Genomic DNA, 24,757 nt, shown 5'->3' with positions numbered 1-24,757 from the left:
AGGTACCAGTCTAGGTGATGAGGACCAAAGAGTGCACAAGGCAGAGACCTTACATTCCAGCAGTCCTATCAACGAACATTAGAAACTATAGGAAAGGTATTTCTCAGAAAACCTATTTCCTCAGTAGTCGGGTGGACTAGTACATTATTTATAGACTTACAATGGCAATTACAAGGTAAAATATGTGAAATTGCCAATACAGTGTCTGGCGTGAAGAAATAGTGCAATAAATATTATTTTACTCTCAATAAACAGGTGGGTGAAAAACTATTTTGTTTTTTCAGGGTCAATTCAGCTAATGAGTAATTTAAGTTAGTGTCATGTTGTGCTCAAGCTGATTACGTTGCTTTGATGAGTCCTTGGAAGTGAGGTGGGTGAGGTGGGGTTGGGTCCTCCATGACACTTGACATGTAGCTAATGAAATTGAACTTCACAGATGAGGACCAGGGAGATGATAATCAGATCCATGTTTTAGAAAGATAGTTATGGCACATGTTTGGATAATAGGTTGATTTGATAGTTCTGATTTTGTAAAAGATAAATAACTTAGACCTATGCTGTCAATATAATACTCACTAGTCAACAAGGCTACTGAATTCAAATAAAGTAAAATTTAAAAAGATAGAAAAGGGTCCTCCAGCAGAGTAGTCACATTTCAAGTGCTGGACAGCCACCTAGGGCTGGTTGCAACTACAGATAATCAGATATTTCCATTATCACAGGAAAGTCTACCCAGTAATGCCCAGTACACTTTGGAAAACATGTAAGTTAATGCTTTTCAAACAAATGATATACTGTAGTTGTTTGGAGTTGATGAATCTGGCTTAATGGCTCTAGAAATTTGATGACTTTTTGGTAGGAAATGAGAGAGATTGTTGAATGAGAATAAAGGAAATTCCTCTTCTCATTGGGACCTATAATATGGGCCCAGACCATACAAAATAGAGCAGTATGGAGTGATTCCAACAATGAGAGTGTTTTGCCCTGAACTTGTGGATTCAGACCAGGAGCAAGTGCTGAATCCAGTGCCATTGTGATTGACACTAGCTCCAGCCTCTAAAGGCAGTTCTGTGAGCTCAGCATCTTCCACGACAGCCAATATCCAAGACAACAGTTGTGGAGATTTTCGGCCTTAATTGGACACATCTGAGTTGTAAATGTATTAGTGCAATCAATATTGGCAATAAGGATGCACATTGGTCACCAAAATTAGTAGTATACTCTTTATGAGGTCCAGTGGGACAACACTGGTCCCCAGCCCATGCAGCCACACACAGCAGACCAGCAATCTCAGAGAGCCACCAGTAACTGAGACAGCAGCTACTGACAAGAGGAAAAGCCTGGAAGGGAAGAACATGGAGAATGCTTTCTGGATGACAACAACTTCTCACAAACTTGCAAAAGTACCTGGGAAACATTTTGAGGCAAGCTAATGTCTATCAGGTGAATAGCTTATATTGCATACTACGAAAATTTGGATGTAACTGCCAGACGCTGTGGTTTACACATGCAGTCCCAGCTACTTGGGAGGCTGAGGTAGGGGATCACCTGAGCCCAGGAGTGAGCAGTGAGCAGTGAAGTTAATCACACCAGACTGGGAAGGTGATAGAGTGAGACCTCAACTCTTAAAATTAAAAAAAAAAAAAAAAAAAACTTGGATAGAAAAGAATATATACTCTCAGTTCAAAGTCAAAGCCTGGTAAGGTCTGATATATGGGAATAATTTTTTCTCATTACCAAAAAAACAGTCATTTGAAGGCCTTTATGCATTATCGAAATTAAGAATTTATAAATTTTTTTTGGAATATAGTAAAGTTTCTTAATTGAAATGGATGAACCCTGGCAGAGTAGTCTAAACAACACTATAGTCATTAGCAGGCTTATTTTTTCCTTTCTTTTTTTTTTCCTTTTCTTTTTTTTCTTTTCTTTTTCTTCTTCCTTCCTTCCTTCCCTCTCTCCCTCCCTCCCTCTCTCCCTCCTTCCTTCCCTCCTTCCTTCCTTCTGTCCTTCCCTCCCTCCTTTTTCTTTCCTTCCCTCCTTTTTCCTTCCTTCCCTCTTTTTTCTTTCTTTCTTTCTTTCTTTCTTTCTTTCTTTCTTTCTTTCTTTCTTTCTTTCTTTCTTTCTTTCTTTCTTTCATTTGTTCTTTCTTTCATTTGTTTTCTTTCCTGCTTTTTTCTTTCCTTCTGTCTTGCCTTTTCTTTCTTCCTTTTTTCTTTCTTTATTCCCTCCTTCCTTCTTTATTTTTGATTTATTGAATCAGAAAAAGAAAATGGGTTATTTTTTAAGTTCTTCTTAATTTCTCTGATAGTCATAAGTTTACAAAGTTTTATTTATTTAGTGGGATCTTCTGAATATGTTGTAGGGCTTAATGTTGGACAGAATGAAAGTCGTCCTCTCCTTACATATGTGAGAATGTGCATGTGACCTGCATGTAGGTAGTTTTTCAAAGGCCCTTGGATGATTTGAATGTGCAGCCAGGATTGAGAGTCACCGTGGAATAGGATAGAGATCCACTAAAGAACTGTGGGCAGGATCATGATGCCTTTTGAGACGTACTTTTGAAAGTTTATTCTCATGGTAGTACAGAGGAAGGAACAGGTGAGTTCTGGTGGCTTGTCTATAGTTATTGTCAAGAACCTGAACGAAAATCATGAGATAATTTAAATAAACCTTGGGGCAGAAGAAGCTATAAATTGGAAAAGAAGTGAGCTCCACCTTGTTTTAAAAGCTGAGCCTTGACCATCTCAGCTCACGTGAGAGAGCCGTGATTCTTGTTGGATGCCTGGCCCCTGCCTCTCGGGAGCTGGCTTGGCGGTGAGCTGGTGGCTAGCTCCAGGGAACTGGCAGTGAGTTATGCAGGTGTTCATGTGCTGGTAACAGGCCACGAGGATCACCACAGCCCTGCGTTCTCCCCTCTTTTGAAGGTGACATATGTACTTGCCTCTAACAGAGAATGAGAGATTCCTCCAGAGAATATGGGTCATTAACAACCGGGCTTTGCCTCAGTAAGTGCATGTGCACACCTAGGGTAGAAAAGCTCCCGAAATCTGTGTTAAGAATGCAACTGTGAGCTGGAAATCAGGCTCTGGTTTCCAGCAGCAGCAGTCTTGGGACTGCAGCCTCCCGCTGAGCGACCCCTCTCCTGTGTGACTGGGATTGGTGTTATGTGCCTCCCCCAGGAGAGCTCCTGGCATCTGTTCAGAACCTGCTCTGGGAGCCATGAAAGGTTTGCTTGTGATCTGAGCCTCCTATTAGGAGATGACAATACTCATGGTGCTAGACTCGGAAATCACCATATGTGCCACCATCTTGCAACCATCTGTGGCCAAAAGCAATATAATTCTGACCAGACGCAAGGGCCAGACTTCCAGCCAGCGACTCTGTTTTGATCAAACGAACCCTCCTACCAACCTTAGGAAGTCTGCAGACCATTTGTGTCTTGCACAAGGCCACTTTGAGTGAAAGATGGCACAGATCTACCCTGGATTGTGGCAGTAAGTCCCTCAGTCCGCCTGGCCTCAGGAGGGGCTCGGCTTTGAGTCAGCTCTCCTGGGCGTCTGGATTTCTCCTGAGAGCCCCAGACTCCAAGCCTGCCCAGGTTTACTGTCTGCCCACATTTTCTTTGCTTGGATCTAGACAAAGCTCATATTGGGCTTTAGCACTGAAAATCCAAGATGTGTTTCAGGGAAAATGAAAGGGAGGTATCAGTGGTAAAGAAATTCTCCTGTAAAAAAAAAAAAAGCAACTATATTTCTACATTATAAGTGCTGTATTTGTAAAGATGATGTGGAATCATATTATCTTTGTGATTAATCAGTATTAATCTAATAAAGACCTACAGAAATCTAAATTATCTTCTCAATGGTAAAGCATTTCTCCTGTAAAAAATAAAACAATTGTATTTGTACATTATAAGTGCTGTATTTGTAAAGATGATGTGGAACCATGTTATCTTTGTGAGTAATCAGTATTAGTCTAATAAAGACCTACAGAAATCTAAATTATCTTCTACACAGTCAGTCATCACAGCTACCCTCTTTCATAGAATCATTACTTCCAAAACTATACACACATCTATAATACATAGTTTTGTCATTTTACTACAAACCATGAAAGTTTTATGAGACACTGAACTGTCATTGAGTCGTAAGAGTTTTTAAATGCATTTATACAGCTAAGATTTAAGCAAGGTTAGATATAGTACTGTGACAAATATTTATAAAACAGAAATGTTTTTATAATAAAGCTTTAAAGACATCTTCAATGTATCTGTTTCTTTTCCTTTTGGTCTAGTTAGGTAGGAAAAATTACAGTCCTTGGCATCTTAATTAAAATAATATTACAATGTTAGCAAAACAAACAAAACAATCATTTGACATATTCATGTGGTAATTACATTAAAAAAAGATTACTCTCCATTATTCTTCCTGATTGTACTAAGCCATCTGTGCTTGTAAAAATAATAATAGACAACGAATATCATATGCCATATGTACTGTGCTGTTTAATACTAATTAAGCAATAATCTTAAAGCAATCACTTGTTAACAGTGATCATTGTTTAAAGATAATTATTTTGTAATAAATGAGAATCAATTATCTATAATATTAACAATAGTTTTATTAAGTTTTTTACCTTTAAAAATTGCTGGTGGCCATCGCCTGTCTGAGCAGCCATGTCGTAAATTAGTAATTCTATTTTGTTAATGACAGGTGTTCCACGAATCAAAATTCTAGTTGTGGTCTACTAGATTTGTAAAATATGTGTGTTGTGTTCTCAAAAATAAGACTGCCATAAATAGCTCATCTACCTTATTATAAAAAATAAATGGCTTTGGTAAAACTTTGCAGTGAATGTGAAATGTGGAGGGATCGATATCACAAAGCACAACATAAACGTGAAAATAGCAGAGTGTTATGATCCCAGTAAGAATATGTTGATAGAAAACCACACCACTGAATTTAATTTGGGGAAGGTGGGAAAACTAAACTATAACTGCCTGTTCCAGTTATTTATTTCCCAAATATATCACTACTGATTTTAGCTTTAGACAGCCTACTAAGTCATTTTGAGAAATGATGTATAATCTCAAAGTGGGGCATCCCTTTTAACACAGGTGTGACTAACTAAACAGCGGAAAAACTTAGAATGCTTATGATTCAAAGCAAGTATTTTGTTTTACTTTTATGTATGGCAAATATAATGCAATTCTTCGGGAATTTCGTATTTAAGGAACAAAGCACTTGGTACAGTCTCTTTACTCCGAGTTGCTGTCCTGATACTACAATGCCAAGTAGAACACGTTCAACTGTCTCTAGATCAGTGTTTCTCAACTGGGGGTGATGTTGTCCACTGGGGGGCATTTGGCAGCGTCTGGGGACATTTTTGTTTGTCATAGATGGGGGAGGGTGCTCATCGCATCCATCAGGTAGAGTCCGGGGATGCTGCCCAACACTCACTAGGCACAGTGCAGTCTACCACAAGGAATCATTTGCCTAAGATGTCAATAACGCTGAGGTTGAGAAAGCCTCATTTAGATTACTTGTTGTGCAGTTCAATAATTCACAAAGAAATTAAAGCATTTCCGCTTTGAAAGTTTCAAAGCAGCATGGAAATACCTAACTTCCAGGAGCACTGTCCCTCTTTCTTTCCACCAGAGGAAAGAAGAAGCAACCCGGGGACAAAAATTCTCCCGTCAAGATAGGACATTAATCTGCAAATAGAAAAGTAAGAGCAAAATCTCCTCTGGCTATTTTATACAAAAAAAAAAATGTATTAAAGAAAATTAGGTAGCTCAAGAGATCATCACTAGGACTGCCTTAAGAGGATAGCGGCTAAGCTTCTTCCAATGATGCTGTGAACCACATCACAGAAACACCATTTCTGCAGCTGCTGCCAATGCCAGCACATCTGGTACCTGGGACTGCAGCCTCTATCATCCCCCAGAGAAAGAGAGACCTCTGCAGAGGCTTCACGCTTTCTTCAAGCATTGCAAAACCAAGAGCAATGATCTCTTATGGAGGACCGAGGGCATGTGTAGACACCGCATCTTCAAGGGGGCAGCAGAAGAACCCGTGTACCTTCTGGACACAGGATTCGTGACACAAGAGTCTGTCTGAGTGTGTGGTGCTGTTCAAAGGATGACTCCTGCATTCTAACAGTGCAAACAGACAGTTGTGCATTCTACTGATCTGGGGGCCACACAGAGGAAACAAATGTGATCGCTTTGCTTTTGGAAATAATAGAGCTGAAATGATTGAATCTCAGTACTTTAGGGTTGTAAAGGATAGAAGGTATCATTTATTCTGAATATGATTCATCTTCACCCTAGCCTCTGATTCCATCAATGTTCAGTTTATATCTCTTATTGTTTCCCTTTCTTCCTTTGGTCCACCAGTAAATACCTATTGAATGATACCTTCGTGCAAGGCTGTTCTAAAGGACATTGCTGGAAGCAAAAGAGGCATAATCCATGCATGAGTTTTTCAGATCTGGGGAGAGAAATAAAAAAAAATAAGCAAAGTTTTAAAAGTATTTCCAGCTGTTCAAACTTGGGAACTAAACACATACAGGTACACGTTTGAATAAATCTCTTGTTATCCAAACTCTTGTTACTTGCCATCCAAAATTCCAGCACCAAACAGATTCGGATAATGTATTGTCTCCTTCTACTCAAACTCAGAATCCCAACTCAGGAATCGAATAGAACTGAGATGTGAAGGAAACTCAGTTTTTCAGATGGTTTTCAGATGGTGATAAATGCCAGAGAGAAAAGCGAAACGATGTGGCAGGGGGTGATAGTGATAGTCATGGCAGTGAGGGGAAAACTGCAGCTGTAAATAGTGTGCATGGCCGCACTCAAAAGGTGATACTCGGGAGGAGTTCAGGAGAACTCTCTCTCAGGAGAGAGAAGCAGCTGCAAGCATTTAGGAGAGGGAGACTTCTGCTGGGCTTGAACCACTGCAAGGCAGCCAGGAAGTTTAGGGGACAAGAGGAGACAGAAGATATCAGAGAAGTAGCTGAGCTCAGATCAGGAAAACATTGTAGACCTTTGCAGGAACTTTGGTTTCAGAGATGAATGGAGACTCATTGAAGGGTTTTGAGCAAATAAATGGTGAAAGTGTGCGGACATATATTTAGAGGGATCACTGTGTTGAGAAGGCACTGTAGGAACATGAGAATTAATGCTGGGAGCCTGTTAGAAGGCGAGTGCAATAATCTCTGTGTGCCCTTATGGTGGCCGAGACCAGCTAATGGAGTTGGTAAAGTCAGATTCTGAATATATTTTGAAGATAGAGCCAAATCAACTTCCTGGTGGATTAGAAAGGGAATGTGAGAAAAAAAAAAGTCACAGATGACTCCAAGAATTATGATCAGAGAAACTAGAAAGATGGTAGAAAACACCAAAGCAAGGAAAGGACATGTATGCATGCGTGTGCCTGTGCCTGTGTGTGTGTGTATGTGTGTATGTGTGTATGTGTGTGTGCTCATGTAAAGAGGCAGTGGTTCTGTTTTGCACATGCTGCACTGTAGGTGCCTCTTAGACGTTCAAGTGTAAATATTGAGGCACCTGTGGTTTAGGGGGGAGTTTTGAACTGAAGATAGGCACTTGGGAGTCCTCAGAATAGGGGTGTCATTTAAAGGTGTGCCTGAAGTCACCAGGGGAATTCATGCAGATAACGAAGGGAAGCTGACCCAGAATCCTGGCATGCTCCAGTGTTGGGAAGTTGGGAGTGATGCGGAGTAATCATCAAAGGAGACCGAGATGCAGCAACTGAGAAGAAGAAGAAAACACAGAAAGTCTTTTTGGTTTTTCATGGATTTACAAATTAAATATGGGAGGCACTGCTGAAAACTCAAAGAGAAGAAGGCTTTGAATTGCTCATTGTGAGCAACAACATGGGAACCATCAGCACCGGTCCAGAGTGGCTTCAGTAGAGGGAGGGTGAGAGCAGAAGAAAGTGCGAGAGGGGATGGAGGGGAATGGGAGATAACAGAACACAAAGTGCAGGAAGCTTTGCCGTCCAGTGAGAGTAGAAATGAGCAAGTAGCCGGAGCAGTGGGATGCAGAAAATAACTGCACATTTAGATGGTGATGAGAATGAGTCCATGGAGAAGGAGAGTGGACGGTGGAGAAGAATGAGCTTCTAATTAGCCATAGGAAGGTCCTAGGGGATGAACTGGATTTTGCCCTTAATAAGTCACTTCCCACCTTTGACTAAGTCTTTGAGCATCTTGAAAAGTCTGAGTCTGTCTCCCTGCAATGCAAGTTCTCTCCAGCTCTGGTCTTGATCTTCTGTGCTAGGCCTTCGCCTTCAACCTCAAAAGTGGGGTCACCAGTTAATCTCCCGAGTTCTCAGAGAGAGTTTCTACTCCTGCCTCTATAGCCAGAAGTGTGACCAAACCACCTGTTTCACTGACACTAAATTATCTTAAAACTCTTCATAAAATTTGTTAACCAAATACTTGATCCCATGGCTACTTCTCCTATTATTTATCTAGACCCTTCACTCTCTCCGCACCATTCACACAACCATTCACAACCCGTGGTCATGCAGAAGTTTCTGGAAGCTCTCTAACCTAGGGTGTGTTGCAGGTGCTGGAAAGCTTTACCAGCAGGAGACTGCAGATGACTCTTTTCTAGGCACAAACATGTGACTCCCTCCTGTCAGGTCTTCCAGGATTCTGAGGCCCTCAACCCTTTGCTTTTTGAATGCAACTGACTTTTCAGACACTTTCACAGCACTTTCATCCACCCTCTGTCATGCACAGTCCACCACGATCCTACATTCAAAGGAGCACACTCACCTCTTAGGGATCCGGTCATTAGCTCACAGATGTAGCAAATCTGAGGAGGAACTGATTGGCCTCCTTAGGGCTGGGTTGCTATAGTGCTGATTAAAATGCTTGCACTGGGTGGGTGGGGAGTGGCGTCCTTCAGGAGTCCCTCATTGTCCTCTGGTGCTCTACAGACTCCCATGGGCAGTGTGGGAGGCACTGCCTATGCAGCCCTGGGAACACCTGCAAGTTCCCTCATAGCCTGAACTGCTCCCCCACTGCTCAGACATCCTCAAAGCATAACTTGCTTCTAGATGCTCTGGGGTGTTGAACTAATACTGCTTTTATTTCCTGAGGAGCAACGTGGATGAACAGAGACTGTAGTCCAGAGCCCAGAGATGCTGGAGATGAAGAGATAGAATCTGCAAGGAAAATGAAATGAACAAGCTTGGAAAGCAGGAACAGGCAAGAAAAAATTGGGGAAGCCAAGTTCAAATGTGCTTTACTTATTTGGTTATTCCTTGGTAATAAATTCATAGCACTAACCAGTGGTGTGCTGATAAATGTTTGGCAAACAGCTGTCCAGGAAAATCAAGAAGCCCTGATTAGCAGCAGTCGCTAATTTCTGTGGTGCAACTGATCACATCATGGCTGTTTTCCAGCTACCAAGATAATGCCCCTCACTGAAGAGGGTTAAGACATGATGTGCACAATTAGCTTTTGTGAGCTGGTCAAAGCTGGCTCCAGCATACCCTGAAATAACTAGTATTTATTATGATTGTATGTCGCAGTGCAGGATTTTTCAGGGTGGAACCTGAGCCTATGATTTGGATGCACTTGATTTATTAAGGGCATGTTGCCATGGGGGGCTTGTGAGGCAGGAAGAGAACAGGACAGGGATGGGAATGCAGGCAGGGAAGTGTGTGATGCTGAAGGTTGCTTCCTTTGGGAAACTTGGGGGGACAAACTATGCCTCTGGGTTTTCCCAGGTCTTGCACAGGAAGTTCTTCAGGATGTCACCTATTCTGGTTTGGAGGTAACGGTGTGTGCAGCTGAATGCTGTATTGCCTTCTCCAGCTCAAGATGCAGAGGGAAGAGTGACCCTCTCACCAGCAGCTTGGGAGGTGGGGGGAACAGAACCTTTATTGCAAGGTTAACCCTGTGATGGGTTTTGTAGGATCAACAGGGGCTTTAAAAGACAAAAATTGTGGGGAGGGAATTTCAGGGACAGAGCAGAGCATGTGCTTATCCAAAATTATGGATTTCAAGCCTGATTGCACCTTAGAATCACATAGGAAGCCCTAAAAACGTAGATCCTGAGCCCTGCCACCAAAATCTAAGATTGATTACTTTACACATTGGCAATTTTTTTTTTCTTTGAGATGGAGTCTCACTCTGTCACCCAGGCTGGAGTGCAGTGATGCAATCTCGGTTCACTGCAACCTCCGCCTCCCAGGTTCAAGCAATTCTCCTCCTCCAACCTTCCAAGTAGCTGGGACTACAGGTGCCCACCACCATGCCCAGCTAATTTTTTTTTTTTTGTATTTTTAGTAGAGATGGGTTTTCACCATGTTAGCCAGGATGGTCTTGATCTTCTGACCTCGTGATCCGCCTACCTCAGTCTCCCAAAGTACTCAGATTATAGGTGTGAGCCACTACACCTGCCCACATTGGTAATTGTTAAAGCTCTCAATGATTTGTCTGTGTTGTCAAGGTTGAGGATCAGTATAGCAAAACTCTGAAGCAACAGAGCATTTTTTGAGAACTAAAATAGTTAAGTAGTGAAGCACATGGTGGTGGTGGTGGTGGTGGTGGTGTGTGTGTGTGTGTGTGTGTCTATAATGGAATACCTTGCATGGTACTGTTTTATATGTTATATTCGGTTGCATTTTGTACATAAATAGTTTTGGCAGAGCTACCATATATACAGAATAAAGGTATCTCAAATACAATTCAATTTTTATGTTTTTTTAAAAAGACTATTCTTTTATTCAACACTCAATAAACTCCTCCTTTCATAAATCTGGTCATATTTATACTCAGTTAAGTACTTGACTACTAAATTTTATTATTCTCTAATTACTTCTTGCCCATAAATCTTCTTATTCAGGTTATAAGATCTATTAGAGAAGCATGACGCCATCATATTTTTCTTGAGTTCTCCATGACCAGGCCCTCAAGGAGGGAGGGAGGCATTCTCTTTCCTGGGAGTCAGTGAGGAGTCTGACAGGTTGTAGATCTACCTAAGATTTCTAGTCTTTAATTTAGCATACTGCATTCAAATAAAGTATCTCATTTTAGAAAAAGACGTCATTTTAGGGAAAGATGGCAGCAATATGATGATTGGCCTCCTTCATCTTAAAATAATTTTAGGTGAAAAGCTAGAGGTCCTAGTTGCTTTAGTATGACAGCTATAAAACTCTGCTTGTCTAGCCAACATTAAAGACACAACTGTGGCTGTCTGTGTTTTGGTCAGTCACTTTTTCTGGTAGTATCAACCCTGTGTTGTTATCTACAATATGCCCCATGTTGTAGAGCTGTGTTTACGTTGTGCTAAATTATGCAGCAGTTGGGCAAATACTTGGACAATACAATCAATAACAATACTCAGTACAGTCACTACTTGGTAATATTGTCAGAAAATTTAATTTGTTCTTAGAAGAAAATAATTGGCTTTGCCATATTGCCTGACATAAGTTGGAAGAAAGTGTGCAGGTGTAGTCAGCAGCATATGCGGAACGATCAATCAGACGCACAGCTGAAGGACCTTGGCTAGATGATGTCATTGTACAGATCCAAAACCCTGCACGAGACAACCTTGGTTCCCACCATTTTCCAGCCCTAGCGGTGTGCTCTAAAGAGCTAACATTTATCTTAACTGTTTTGAATTCGGCTCAGTAGGAGATCTCGCTGAAGGAACAGGCAAACAGTGCAACTTCCCCTGATAAGGTAAATATTGTGTTAAGATAATTGTTAACTTTGGAATGAGCACCACTGCAGGGTATGTTTAACCACCAGCCCAAACTGCACACACCTCTCTGATTGAGCAAATCTCCCCTCCTCACAACACAAGACTGCTAAGGGCAAACTCAGTACAAAGAGGCCTGATTCCACATTAGAGAAAAGCCCCGGATCATATTCAGGATGAAGTGTGGGAAATTTTTCACCTTAGTACTGAAAGTGTTCCCAGCGGTTTCAATAATGTTTAATTAATAATGACAACCATTACTGGAGGATGTGCAGTCGTCCAGGCCTATCCTGCCCTTTACAAATAGCTTACATTTTACTCCTCACAACAATCACAAACATAAAAGTCCTGAGAGAATACGTTACGGTTCAAATGCCTCCTGCGCCAAGAAGACTCCTGGGATGTTCCACAGATAGGACAGGCTGCCCCTCTTAGGACCTTTCATGGCCCTGTCACTCTCCTCGTGGTGCAAGGCATGCTTAGTTTCTATCACTCTGCTTGGGTAAGGTAGTCAGTTAAAAAGGATATAGCATTTAGCAGAAATAGCCCATGCGTGACAACCTGACAAGTGGCCCCTGGAAGTGAGTTCAGCTTCCCACGCTTCATCCATGAACTGCCAGGCTCAGACTCATTTGAGTCCCACTTCTGCATCACTAAACATAATTTTCAATTGAAACATATTTTCGTGAGAAAAATATGGTATATCCTCAATGTAACCTCTGGTTAGTCAAGGAGAGACTCAGTAAAGCAATCAGTGTTCTCTCTTTCAAAGCACTGAATGCCAATTGTTATCACTGGTGGCACACAAATGAATGTTGTTCTCTCACTGAAGACTCTTTCCTGCACTTTTGAAATGGAGTACAAGCTTGAAAAATGAATGCCTTCTCCAATAAACCATACTGATGAGCAAGTCCTCACAGACCTACCAAAATTGCCTCCCAAATTTCACTAGCATAGTATTCATTCTGTTTCTCTAATGAACTAGTCCCAAGGCAGCTGGTAATTGGCTGGGCATCCTCTGTTTAGCATGGGGGTGAGGTAGAGAGTGTTCAGGCTTCATTCTCCCCTTTGTAGGAATTGGGGGTTCAGGAGAGCAGAGCCCGGACATGGAGCATGCCACTCCATAGCAATCCTTAGGACACAGCTGGGCCAAGGGCCGATGGGGGCTGGAGGCCTCTACACTCTCCACTGTAGAATTTTCCTCCAATGTAGAAATTTATTCTTATGAGATTATCTCAGGAGACAATGAAAATAGACACATGACCCCGAAAATCAGCCCTGGATCAGAGACGGGCTGAGATCGCTGTTGTGCTTCAGCCGGCTGCTCTGTTCTGTTCCCGCTACCGTATGACTGAGAGGAGCATCACTGCCATTTGGGCTACAGTTTGAAAGTGCCCATTACTGATGCCTAAAGTGAATTAGACAGGATGACTTCAGGGAAAATAACAAGCCACTGACGGTCACTAACAAGAATAGTCATATGGGCTATTATTTTTGAGAATGGCGTTGCGTGAGTCTAAAATTATTCCAGAACCATATTTTGCACAGATATAACCTCTTGCAAAAATCAGATTTTGTCATTTAATAAGAATTCTCCATTTATTTGTAAATTTATGGGAACACGGTAAAACACAACACTCTTGGTGAAAGAAAAACATAAGAATGTGGCTTGAATATCAGCTATGCATGTGCACCTTCAAATTCAGAAACAGAGCAGGGTGGTGTAGGTTTGGGCTCAGCATCTATGCTTTAAAGGAACCAGTTCTGTCTGCCTCATAGAGCAGCTGGTCTATTCAGCACACTCCCATAACCAATTATCTATTAATATAATAAACCGTTTTGAATACAAAAGCAATTGGATAAACTTTCTCCTTCCCACCCAGTCGCAGTCGTATCCTCTCCTGCCATTACTGCTGAATTAAGCTTCCTGGTAAGGAAGCTTGGAGAGAATGATACTAGTAGTAACTTTGGGTAACTACAGAAACTCTTGGGAAGGTTGGGACTTCCAGATGGAGCTCCCTTTCCCACATCTGTGAAGTGTCAGGCTCCCACATGGGTCCTTAGAACAGCAACTGATTGCGTTCAAATGGATCTGGATTCCAAACCCACCACTCCTATTTGCCCACTGTAGAACCTTGGGGAACTTGCTGGCCCCACTGAGGACCGGTTTCCTCATCTGTGAAATGAGATCCATACTGACTCCTGCCTCACAGCCTATTGTGAGAGTTCCATGGCTCATGGGAAGCTCTCCATTCAGTGCCCACTGCATAGGAGACACTTGGAGAATGTTAACTCTGATTACATCAGTGTATTTGGATAAACCTATTGTAAAATGTACATGTTTTCTCCTTGATGCATTGACAAAAATACTTCTTCCTCCCAATCTAGTTCATCAGAGAAGCAGCTGCAATAGGGAATGCAGCCTTATAGAAAGGAGCTGCTGGTGAGAGAATAGCGAGTGAATATTCACATCCACACACCAAGAAGCATGAACTGTACTGAGTTGGGAGTGTGGGTTAATTGGAACCTGAAAATTCACTGAAACTTCTGCAGATGTTTAACATCAAAGACCACTAATCATCTTAAAGTCTCTTCTGCATTTATTATGTGACACTTTCTTGTAGAAAAATTACTGGTGAAAACTAAGAAACCAGTATATGAACTGCATATTTTATTTTGTTTTGTTTTGTTTTGTTTTTGTTGGCATCGAATACTCCTAAAATTAAAAAACTCCAATTTGTATTTAGTTTTCTAGAGTAGCATATATCAAACTCTTAGTTTAAAAAGGCAGAAATTCACACCAAAAGTAGAAATGAGAGCAGAGATATTGATAATGCACTAGACTTTTGTAAGACTGGAATAGTTAATAGTTGGCCACCATAGAATCTGCACTGGGCGGTATATACTCAGTTATGCTGCATTAACAAACACCCCCAAAGCCTCTGAGCCTTAAAAACATGAGGGTTTCTTTCTGGCTCCAGTGGCCTGGTCTCACCAACCATCTGAGGCTCTCCACTCACAGATCATCTCCATCCATGATGGAAACACAGAGAGCAGGACAGTGGCTTATGAAGGTGCAAAACAGAGGTGTGTTCTTGCGGGAGTTTCCTAACATCAGTGGAATATTCAATCCAAAAAGGACATGCGGGCCATAACTCACTGGCTAGAGCTGGTCACATGGAACTGCTCCATGATGGGAACCAGGAATTGTGATCCTTCCAGTTACTCAGATGTGGGGAGAATAGGAAGATTCAGCAAATAGCACAGATGAGGCTGTATCATTTTCCTTTAGAGTGTTTCTCCTAGCCTCAAAGCTGGTGCTGTAGGCTAAAGGATGAACTAGGGACAAGAGTGGGGAACATGGCAAGAAAACTAAACGTCTCTGCCAGTTCTTGCTATGACGTGGGCAGTAATAACTCAGGGCCTCTGTGGACAGGTCATGGGCATTGTAGAAAAGATTCACAGATTCTGCAATTGTGGATAATTCCTCTTTCCGGTGATGCTGTCAGCTGAATAGCACTAAGGGAGAGAAAATGATTCCAGTGCCCTGAATCCATCATTTCAGCCTTGGACAAAAACTCAGAACAATGAAACAGTGCTAACAATGGTTTATTTACAGCATCCAAATCATCTCAGTAGGGCTCAAACTATTCCAGGCATACATGGAATAACATTGCTACTCAATGGGTATGTTTCAGAGTTGACTAGAAATGAAAGGTAGAACAGGGAGGCTAAAGGCCTACCCTCCAGATACCTCCAGAGAGAACTCACAACACCTTATTATCACTGATATGCACAAGGAAGCCCTGTGTCACCATCAGCCAGTTACAGACATGCAATCATTTGATATAGGGGTCCGTAGTGGAAATTCACTGGGTTATAAAATTGCAGTACCAAACTCTTACTAAATTATATAATTGATTTGTGTTTTACATTAAGATGTACATTTTTGTACAAACATACCATAGTGAAGTAGTTCTTAAAGTCTAGTCCCTGGATGGTAGCATTAGTACAACTCAAGAACTTGTTAGGAATGCAGGTATTCAGGTCCCAACAGAGGCCTACAGAATCAGAAACTCTGAAAGGCCGGAGCTGAGTGATCTGTGGTTTAACGAGTACTCCAGGTGATTCCCACGCATGTTCACGTGTGATAACCACTGCCCTAGGACATGCTATTTCAGGATTAAAAGAAATCTTAAGAGGTCATCCAGTGCAGTAATTATCAATCCTGGGTGCAATTAGAACTATCTGGAGCATTTATTACTTTTATTTTAAAAACTTTTTTAGAGACCTGCTTTTGCTCTGTTGCCCAGGCTGGAGCAAAGTGGTGTGATCATAGCTCACTGCAGCCTCATACTCTTGGGCTCAAGGGATCCTCCTGCCTCAATTGTCAAAGTAGTTGAGACTACAGGGGCACATCAACATGCCCAGCTAATTTTTAAAAAAATTGACTAGGCTGATCTTGAACTCCTGGCCTCAAGCCATCCTCTTGCCTTGCCGCCCCGCAAAGTACTGGGATTACAGATGTGAGTCACCACACCTGGCTCTGGCACATTTATTAAAATGCACAGATGCCTGGGGCTCACTCCCAGAAGTTCTATGACTTTTAATGACAAAAACCACAATGACTTTTGCACCAAACTAATAATTCAGTTTGTCTGACATAGGACCCCAGCATCATGTTTTAAAAAATACTTGCCAGGTGGTTCTAATGTGCAGTGGAGGTTGAAAATCACTGATGTTAAACCCATCATTTCAGTGATATGCACAAGGAAGCCCTGGGAGGTTGAGTGGCCCAAAACCCAAGCCAGTCAGCTTGCACTCAAGCACAGTGAACTGTCTGGGTGGCATCGGTGGAACCCTGTGTGCCGCATTATCACACAAAATCAAATAATCAATGCATAGTTTCAAGATTCATAATCTGTTTTTGACCTGGATGAGTCACAAGCCGGCATCTCTGTTATTGCTTCAACTCTGAATTAACAATCTCTTTGGTTTCACAATGATCTTAGATGTTTAAAAATATACATAGAAAAATGGTTCATCTTGCAAGATGGAAAAAACTTTGACGTAATATTGATGTAAGCCATGGACCAACAGGTCATCATTGTCTTGTTAAATTTAGTTAGGATCCTTTCCTCCTTATATCTTACAAATCAACAATAATACATACTATATTTCAAGGACAGGATATGTATGGTCCTTTAGAGTAAAAGACTGGATCTATTTTTGTACTGGATGGCTCAACCCTAAGTGTAATGCTTTTAATTTCTGAGTCAATTTAATTTTCAAAGAAGTAGTGCATAACTTTTGCTTTGATCTAAATATCAGTGTGGCCATTAAAGTGCCATGTGGAGCCCATCGACGCAGCTCAGCACCCCTTTCTCCGCTTGGCTTTTCCTCCCTGCACCTCCCTGGAATTGCGAGCCATGCCAGCAGCTGGACAACTGACGCGACGTTAGCTGCTTCAGGCTGTATGCTAGAAACTGTCATGCAAAGAAGCAGATGGAAAATGAAGGCGGTGGTTTTCAGCCGTGATGTCTATTTTTCCCTCTATCTACAAAAGAATAATTTCACAGATTGTACTTTTTTATTTCCGACAAATACCATTAAGGATGATAGTTGTGGAGAATATGGAGTTGATTCCACACCTCGGGGAGACAAAAGCACAATTCCAACACAATTGTTTGATGATGTTTACGATCAATATTTGCAAACCGGTGCTGTTTGTGACGTGATGTTTCTCCACCCCACCTTCCCGAGTGGCAGAAACCACACTCTCTGCTGGGAAATTGGATGTTCATCACACAGGATGTTTTACAGTGGCATCTGCCCTTGTAACCTGATATTTTCTTCACTATCATGTGCTCAGTAATCACCGGCATATCATAAAACAGGCTAGAAGTTACTATAGCAACGCTAACCAAACCAGCGTAGGGAAGCAGGCTTGTGGACCGGGAAACGTTGTCTTTCTACCCCTGACGTTCAGGGTTTGGAATATGACTCTAAACTGACATATCACAATACAAGACCTTCAGCTTTTCAGAAAGCATGGAGTTGCGGGGTGTTAAGTTTCCAGACAGGGCTGGAAACCTCCTGTATAAATCAGCTCATTACAGAGGCCATGAAAAACACTTTCTATATCAGCCATAATTTGAAAAAACAGGTGTGTGACCTCTACTTTCAAAACCTCTTGATGGTCTAGGCCAGAGGAGTTTGGAAACAGCAAACAGGTCTGGTGAAGCGGAGTCCCCACCCCTTGCTGATGAAGCAGCCCTTTGATAAGAGCCTGGTGGCCTTGCAGAACAGCAGCTAAAAGTGAAGCCTGAGCACCACCTTCATTCTGGCCAAGGTGACTTAACTGTTCTAAGAAGATGCCCGCCAGGAATCCTGACTCTCACATACTGTACCTTCCTTTAAGACTGTTAGCAGAACCAACAGCAGGCTTTCGGTCATACCCCTTCTGCCTTTACTTCATTTTTACTAAGTCCACCCGACCTGCCAGGTACAGCAGAGAGCAGGAGGGAGTGGGCTGTTCTCGTGTGCAGCTGCTGGGAACCCTCGCTCTGCCACTTACTCACCGCACCAGCAGGGACACACTGCTTATCTCCTCCAATCTCTTTCTTTGCTCAGAATGATACCCACTTTGCGGGCTTTGTAGGGAGGAAATGAGAAGAGAAATATGAAGGGCGTGACCAGAGTGCAACCTCTCAGCCAGAGTTATTCTTAGAGCTACGCGATCCTCACACGAGAGAGCTGACCATGTGGGGCTCACTCCTTGGCCTAGGTCAGGGAGAATCCTGTCCTGGGCTGTATGCTATAGAGGCCCCCATTTCCGGTCCTCCTCTGGCCTTGCACTTCTAACAATCAAGGGAACGTTGCCCCCTAGATCTCATGCTTCGTTTTCCAGTGCCCTGGCTGCATGCCTGGGACCTGGACTTCCCAGGGAAACAGTCTCCAGTTTACATCCGCTGCCTGCAGGCACGATTCCCCATCTATCTTCCTGAGGAGGACTCCGGAGTCCTAGGTAGCCAAGGGGTGGAAGTTTGTCAGGTAGTGAATAGAAACCAGACTCAAGGGCCGGGACACCACCTGCGCACACCCAGGGCCTAGCTTGGGAAGAGGGGCCAGGTAAGCAGAACCAACACTCCTTGCCCCTCCACGTTCTAGCTTGGAAATTGGAGTCTGAGAATTGTCAACTCCAACCTGGCCTTTTAGGTCAGTATCTGGATATGTGTGTCAAGGTAGGTAGATAGAATATATCGTGTTTAACCATTTTCTGGCTGGATTATTACTTTGCAATATTTCTACAGATGATATGAAGGCTCCATTTGTGTTGTTCAATTAGCCTTTGTAAGTGTCAGGGGCAGACTTTACACATATAATACATGCATTGTATATAACATAGGATGCACACGAACACCAAGAGACTATTGCATATGCAACCCTTCGATCTGCTTATTGAAAATTCAAAAGGATTTTTATAGTGATTGACCAGCTAACCTTTGAATGGACACATGATGCCCACAATAATAAGAAAATCTGGAGAGAATTCAGAAAGGAGGTAAAAATAACAAAAAATTGTTCCTGGTAAAAAAAAAAAATCTCATTTAAGCATCCCTCTTCCCTTCTTCCTAATGAGTTATCCACAATTGGTAATTCCACAGAAAACATCACAGCAATACAAAGAACTAAATATCCATGGGTGAATCAGAACATAAAGGTGGTATAGTTTGGGAGGGAGGGGTGGTAAAAATATTCTGCTTTATATTAGAATTCATTTGAACTGTTTTTCCGCCCTGACCTTAGATTGTCTACTTGTGATATGGATTCACCCAGCAGGGATGAATTAAGTTGTGCCAGGGACAGATTTTACAGGCAGGAAGAGCAGGTGGTTGCCTAGGGCAGTAAAATGTTTTAGTGACTCTATTATGGGAGGGTCTGTAAGCTGTGAGGGGGCAACGGGGGTTTGTGGCTTCTTTTCCCCATCTTGCCTAGGGCAGAAAAATCCCAGCAGCACCCTAGAGTGGTATCAGGCAGAACATTTGAATATATTTACATCTCTAATTGAATCTGGGGCAGAGAGAGGGGAGGAGAGAGCTTGCTTACTATTTCATGTGCTTCTGATGAGCCTTCAACTTTTGCACAGCTCCTTTGACACCTCGTGGCTGGAAGAGATGCTCACCGAACCAAGCTTTGGTATAGGTGACATGAAGGTCACATCAGGGTGTGCCGACCCAGCAGACCAGAGGCGTGGCTGGCACTCCTGCATTCCCCCTTCTTCCCCTGTCCCTCTCTGGAGAGGGAGTGCAGCAGCAGGACAATATGGTAGACCTCCGCTGACGCCGGTCCAAGTCCACACCTGGTTTCCCCAGCTGCCAACACCATCTGTTCAGGTTGTCTAATCCTGAGGAAGACTCCGGGACAAGAGCACATTCTTAAAGCAAGCTGGTTCTTCATGGTGCTTATCCATTTTACGATGGAAGCTGCTCCTGTGTTTTAGCCAAACTTAAGAGTTCATGAAATGCAAGTGAAGGGCAAGGTGACGTAATGTACCATACAAAGGAACAGGACGAGCCCAAGTGGACGCTGGTCGGAAGCTGATGCTGTGTTCTGTGGATGGTGCTATGTGAAATTATGAAATTATCATTCACAAGTTCAAGTTCATCATAGGAGACAGAGCAGGGCGGGATAAGAAGTTGTCCAGAGGAAGTCTGGAGGCTTGATCTGCTGAGATCTAATAAATTTTAGGAACCACTGAAAAAGGGCATCTTCAATTAGCGAAGACACTTGGAAAAGTCTCCAAAGTCAATTCAAGGCCACAAAGGGAAGTCTTCTGACTGAAGAGACTCCGTGGACATGAGACCATAGCTGGTCACATTTGTGTCTCTAGGAGGGTGCTCTGTAGCCAGTACGTGACACTGCCCTTTCCATCACAGGCAGTGCAGCTACAAAGAGAACAATTTTAGGTGGCGAGACTATGGCAAGGAAAGCTAATGACGGGATTCGTTCTGAATGTCTCTCATTGGGAGAAGCATTGCATCATACTTGGGAACTATAGTTTGGCATCATCTCAAATCAGATCCTTCCCTAGGTCAGCAAAAGATTTTTCCTCTCTTTTTTCAAAGTAATTTTATTTTATTTTTCTGATGTGCTGGGTATATGTGTTTGGTTTCTTTTAAAGTACTTCCCAATTAACAAAATATACTCTATACACAGAGCCCAAGGGATCTATTTTCATGTCAATATGTCCACATAATTCACTCTTATTACCATTAATGGGAACTAAATATGTACATCAAAGGAAGAAAAGATTCCTGCACAACCTAAATGAATAAGCTTCATTAATGCAACATTATGGCTTATTTTTTTCTGAGAAAATGCATTTAAGCCTAAAGGTTTGGAACAACTCTGCCAGCAGACAGAGGAGTCAAAGTCAACCCAAAGGGACTGAAAAGATGAAGTGCGTCAGGACTGCAAGACTGCATTGGAGCTCAAGGTCCAAGGCTTCAGGGGAACATGTGGAACCTTAAGTCAATTGCAAAATGCTCTGTGACTGCAGGCAGTTGTCCGTGGGTCCAGGAAGAGGTGATAAGGAGCTGCACCTTGAAGACAGAGGTAGATACTTAACAAAATGCTTAACTTCTCTGCAATAAAAAATAACAAAGCCCACTATATAAAATACATATAAAATATAAAACAAAGCCCACAATAAAAAATAAAAAGTAACAAAGCCCACAATAACCCAGTTATGGCACAATTTCTGTGCCATAACAGGGTAAACGTGTTTTCTTTATGCCTGTGTAAAACATGGTCTTGTTCATACTTGTTCATTATCATTATTAAAATCCTGGTGCTATTGTGAATAGATGAAAATCAAATTTGGACTACATTTATTTGTACATTCATAAAAGTACAAGGTCAATGACACAGGAAGAAAACAAAAATATCACATTTGGGATGCTTTGCTTTCTTTCTGGATTGCCTGTTACTGCATACCTTGTCTGGCACTTTTTATTAGTGTTTTCTTAGACAATTGATAAAAGCTGAGACGTATTACCAGATGATGAGAAAAACTGGGATTTGGTTTCATGAATAAAAATATCTATGCCTATTTGAAGAGTGAAGGCAATATAATCAAATCCTCACAGGAAAAAGCAAATCGTGGTGCTCGCAGGTTTAATGCACCTGTTGAATTTAAGCCTGTGCAAAGTTAGCCTTGAAGATGAGCCACCCATGGGCTAAGAACCAGGTGAAGGTATTAACATGAGCCACTTGCTTCACATGTGCTCACTCTCTTTATAGCAATTTCAGTTGCAGTGATTCTGTTATTAGAATTCAATTCATAAATAGGAACTTTGCATCCTCCATACTGCCTCCTTTACCAGTGGAGAAAAGAAAAATAAAGAAAAACAAACCATATAGTTTATCTGTCAAATATATTCTAATTTCTGTAAATCTTGGTTATTCACAAGAAATAAAGAAAACACACGCAAGATAATTTGACAAAATCTCAGTACTCTTTATTGCCAAATCTTTCTTTTATGTGAGCATTTGCTCATGCCCCGTATCTCCATAATGATTGACTGACTTCTCCAAATAGTTCAATTTTGAAGATATCTTTACCATTTTTTAAGTCTCCAGTTGAGTAATGAGCTTGGCTTGTTATGTGAGAACTCTGTTAAGAGAATCTCATCCTAAAATTCCTGAAATGACTTTGAGAGCTAGATGGCCATGAATAAGGGCCATGAAGTACAGGCTTTCATTCTGACTGTAACCCAAACAAACATTTGTGTTAACCTTTGCAGAAATACCTCTATTCACATATAAAATACAGGAGGAAAAGTGGAGTCAACAGGCTCATTGTTTCTTAAAGTGTGTCCATTGGAACACAAGTTCTGGAAAATCACTTTTGAAAAAAATAGTTTCTTAAATGAGGAAATACCATTTGTTATATTGTCTTAATGATTCTTTTTCAACTAAAATATGTGAAATACCTTTAGTTTAATAAAGTCGTTTAGGATTTTAACTCATTTTTCTTTGCAGTCTCCATAGATGCTAAAAATGTCTTTAACAAAATTCAACATCCATTCATGATTAAAACCACTCAAGGAAATAGTAACTGAGAGCTGTTTTCTTAGCAAGGATATGAATACCACACATATAAATAGATGTGTCTGTCTATGTGTGTATCTGCATATATATATATATATGCGCACAATGAGAAAAAATCATTTGTTAGTCATTCTGTATTTTATTAATTTCCATTCTCTCTTAATTCCTTATTCTACCATTTCTACTATTTTGGTTTTGATTTGATCTTCTTTTTATCTTCTTAGGATGGAAGTTTAGATAACTGATTTTGAATCTTCCTTCCCTTCTTAGGTAATCATTTAAAGCTAAAAATTTCCTTCTAAGCATTGCTTCATCTCCATCCCAGGGGTTTGGTTATGTTATGATTTTCATTTTGTCCCATCCCCTTAATTTTAGTAAATTTTATTTTTGGAACAGTGCTAGAAATACATGAATATTGAAAAGATACTAGAGAGAGGTCCATTACACCACACAACAAGTTCCTTTATCAACACCTATAATATTGTGTGTGGGGTACTTGTTACAACTGATGATCCAATGTTGATTCATTGTTCATTATTAACTATGGTTCATTATTAACTATGCCCATAGTTCTTCAAATTTCCTTATTTTACCTAATGTATTTTTCTGTTCTAGGATCCCATCCAGGATCCCACGTTACATTTAGTCACCAAGTCTCCTTAGTCTCCTCTTGGCTTTGGGAGTTTCTCAGACAGCCCTTGTTTTTGATGACTCTGACAGTTTTGAGGACAATTGGTCAGGTCTTTCGGAGAATGTCGCTCTATGGAATTGCTCATGATTAGAGTAGGCTTATGGCTTTTTAGAAAGAAAATCACAAAGATAAAGTGTCATTTCTGTCACATTATATCCTGGGTGCATACTGTCATCATTACTTCTTCCTGTGGAGGTTGACATTGATCACCTGGTTAAGGGAGTCTTGGTCAGATTTCTCCACCATAAAGTTGCTCCGTTCCTCTGGTGCTGTACAATCAGAAAGACATCACTATTTGCAGACTATGCTTAGCATGTGGGGAGTTATGCTCCCTCTCCTTGAGAGTGAAGAATCTACATACATTATTTGAAGTTCTTCTGAATAGGAGATTTGTCTATTTTCCCTCTTTCTTTATTCAGTCAGTCATTTCTATCAGCATAGAAAAATTGGTATGTATTTTAAATTTGGGTTATAATCTAGCAATACTTTAAGTATTTTGTTTCTCATATCATCTTGTCAACATGTACGTATATTAGTAGAATAAATTTCTGGAAGTGGAATTATTGACTCAAAGATCATATACATTTCAAATTTTGATAAATGATCAGACTGTTCACCTTAAAAGTTATTCACATCTACTCTCCCCCAAGAAAAGTCTGAAAACATCTGCTTCATGATACCCTTGTTAACACATTGTGTTATAAAATGTGATGAGCATTGCCAGAACTGGAATCTCAGTACGGTTTTAAGCGTTTATGTCTTTGCTATTTATTAATTATGTATCAGTTACTAAAATGGAATTTAATTTCTAATATTGTTCTATGGAGATATTCTATATAATTACTTATTTGCAAAACCTATCATAGGCTGAAAGAGTTATATACTTGTTTTTTGTTTATAATTCTCAGGATTTCATTTTTATGAAGAAGGTTTGCTTTCCTATGTTAATAATATGTTATTTTATGCATAAAATTTCATGCCTTCAGTCTTCACTGTGGATAGCAACAATTAACATGTAAAATGCCTGTCTTTGTCTTTTTTTTTTGTTTTTGGTGTTTTTTTTTTTTTTCCAGAATTCAATCCTATCTCATATTAAGATTCTGACCCTTTACATTCTTGGCATTTTCATCGTATGCCATTCTCATCATTTTAACTTAAATATCTCTGAATTACAACTTTTTAGTTTATCTCTTAAATATACATGT

The sequence above is a fragment of the Macaca nemestrina genome, chromosome 16 (assembly GCF_043159975.1).
Source record: "Macaca nemestrina isolate mMacNem1 chromosome 16, mMacNem.hap1, whole genome shotgun sequence".
Classification (NCBI taxonomy): domain Eukaryota; kingdom Metazoa; phylum Chordata; class Mammalia; order Primates; family Cercopithecidae; genus Macaca; species Macaca nemestrina.
Note: the sequence above shows the minus strand (reverse complement) of the source record.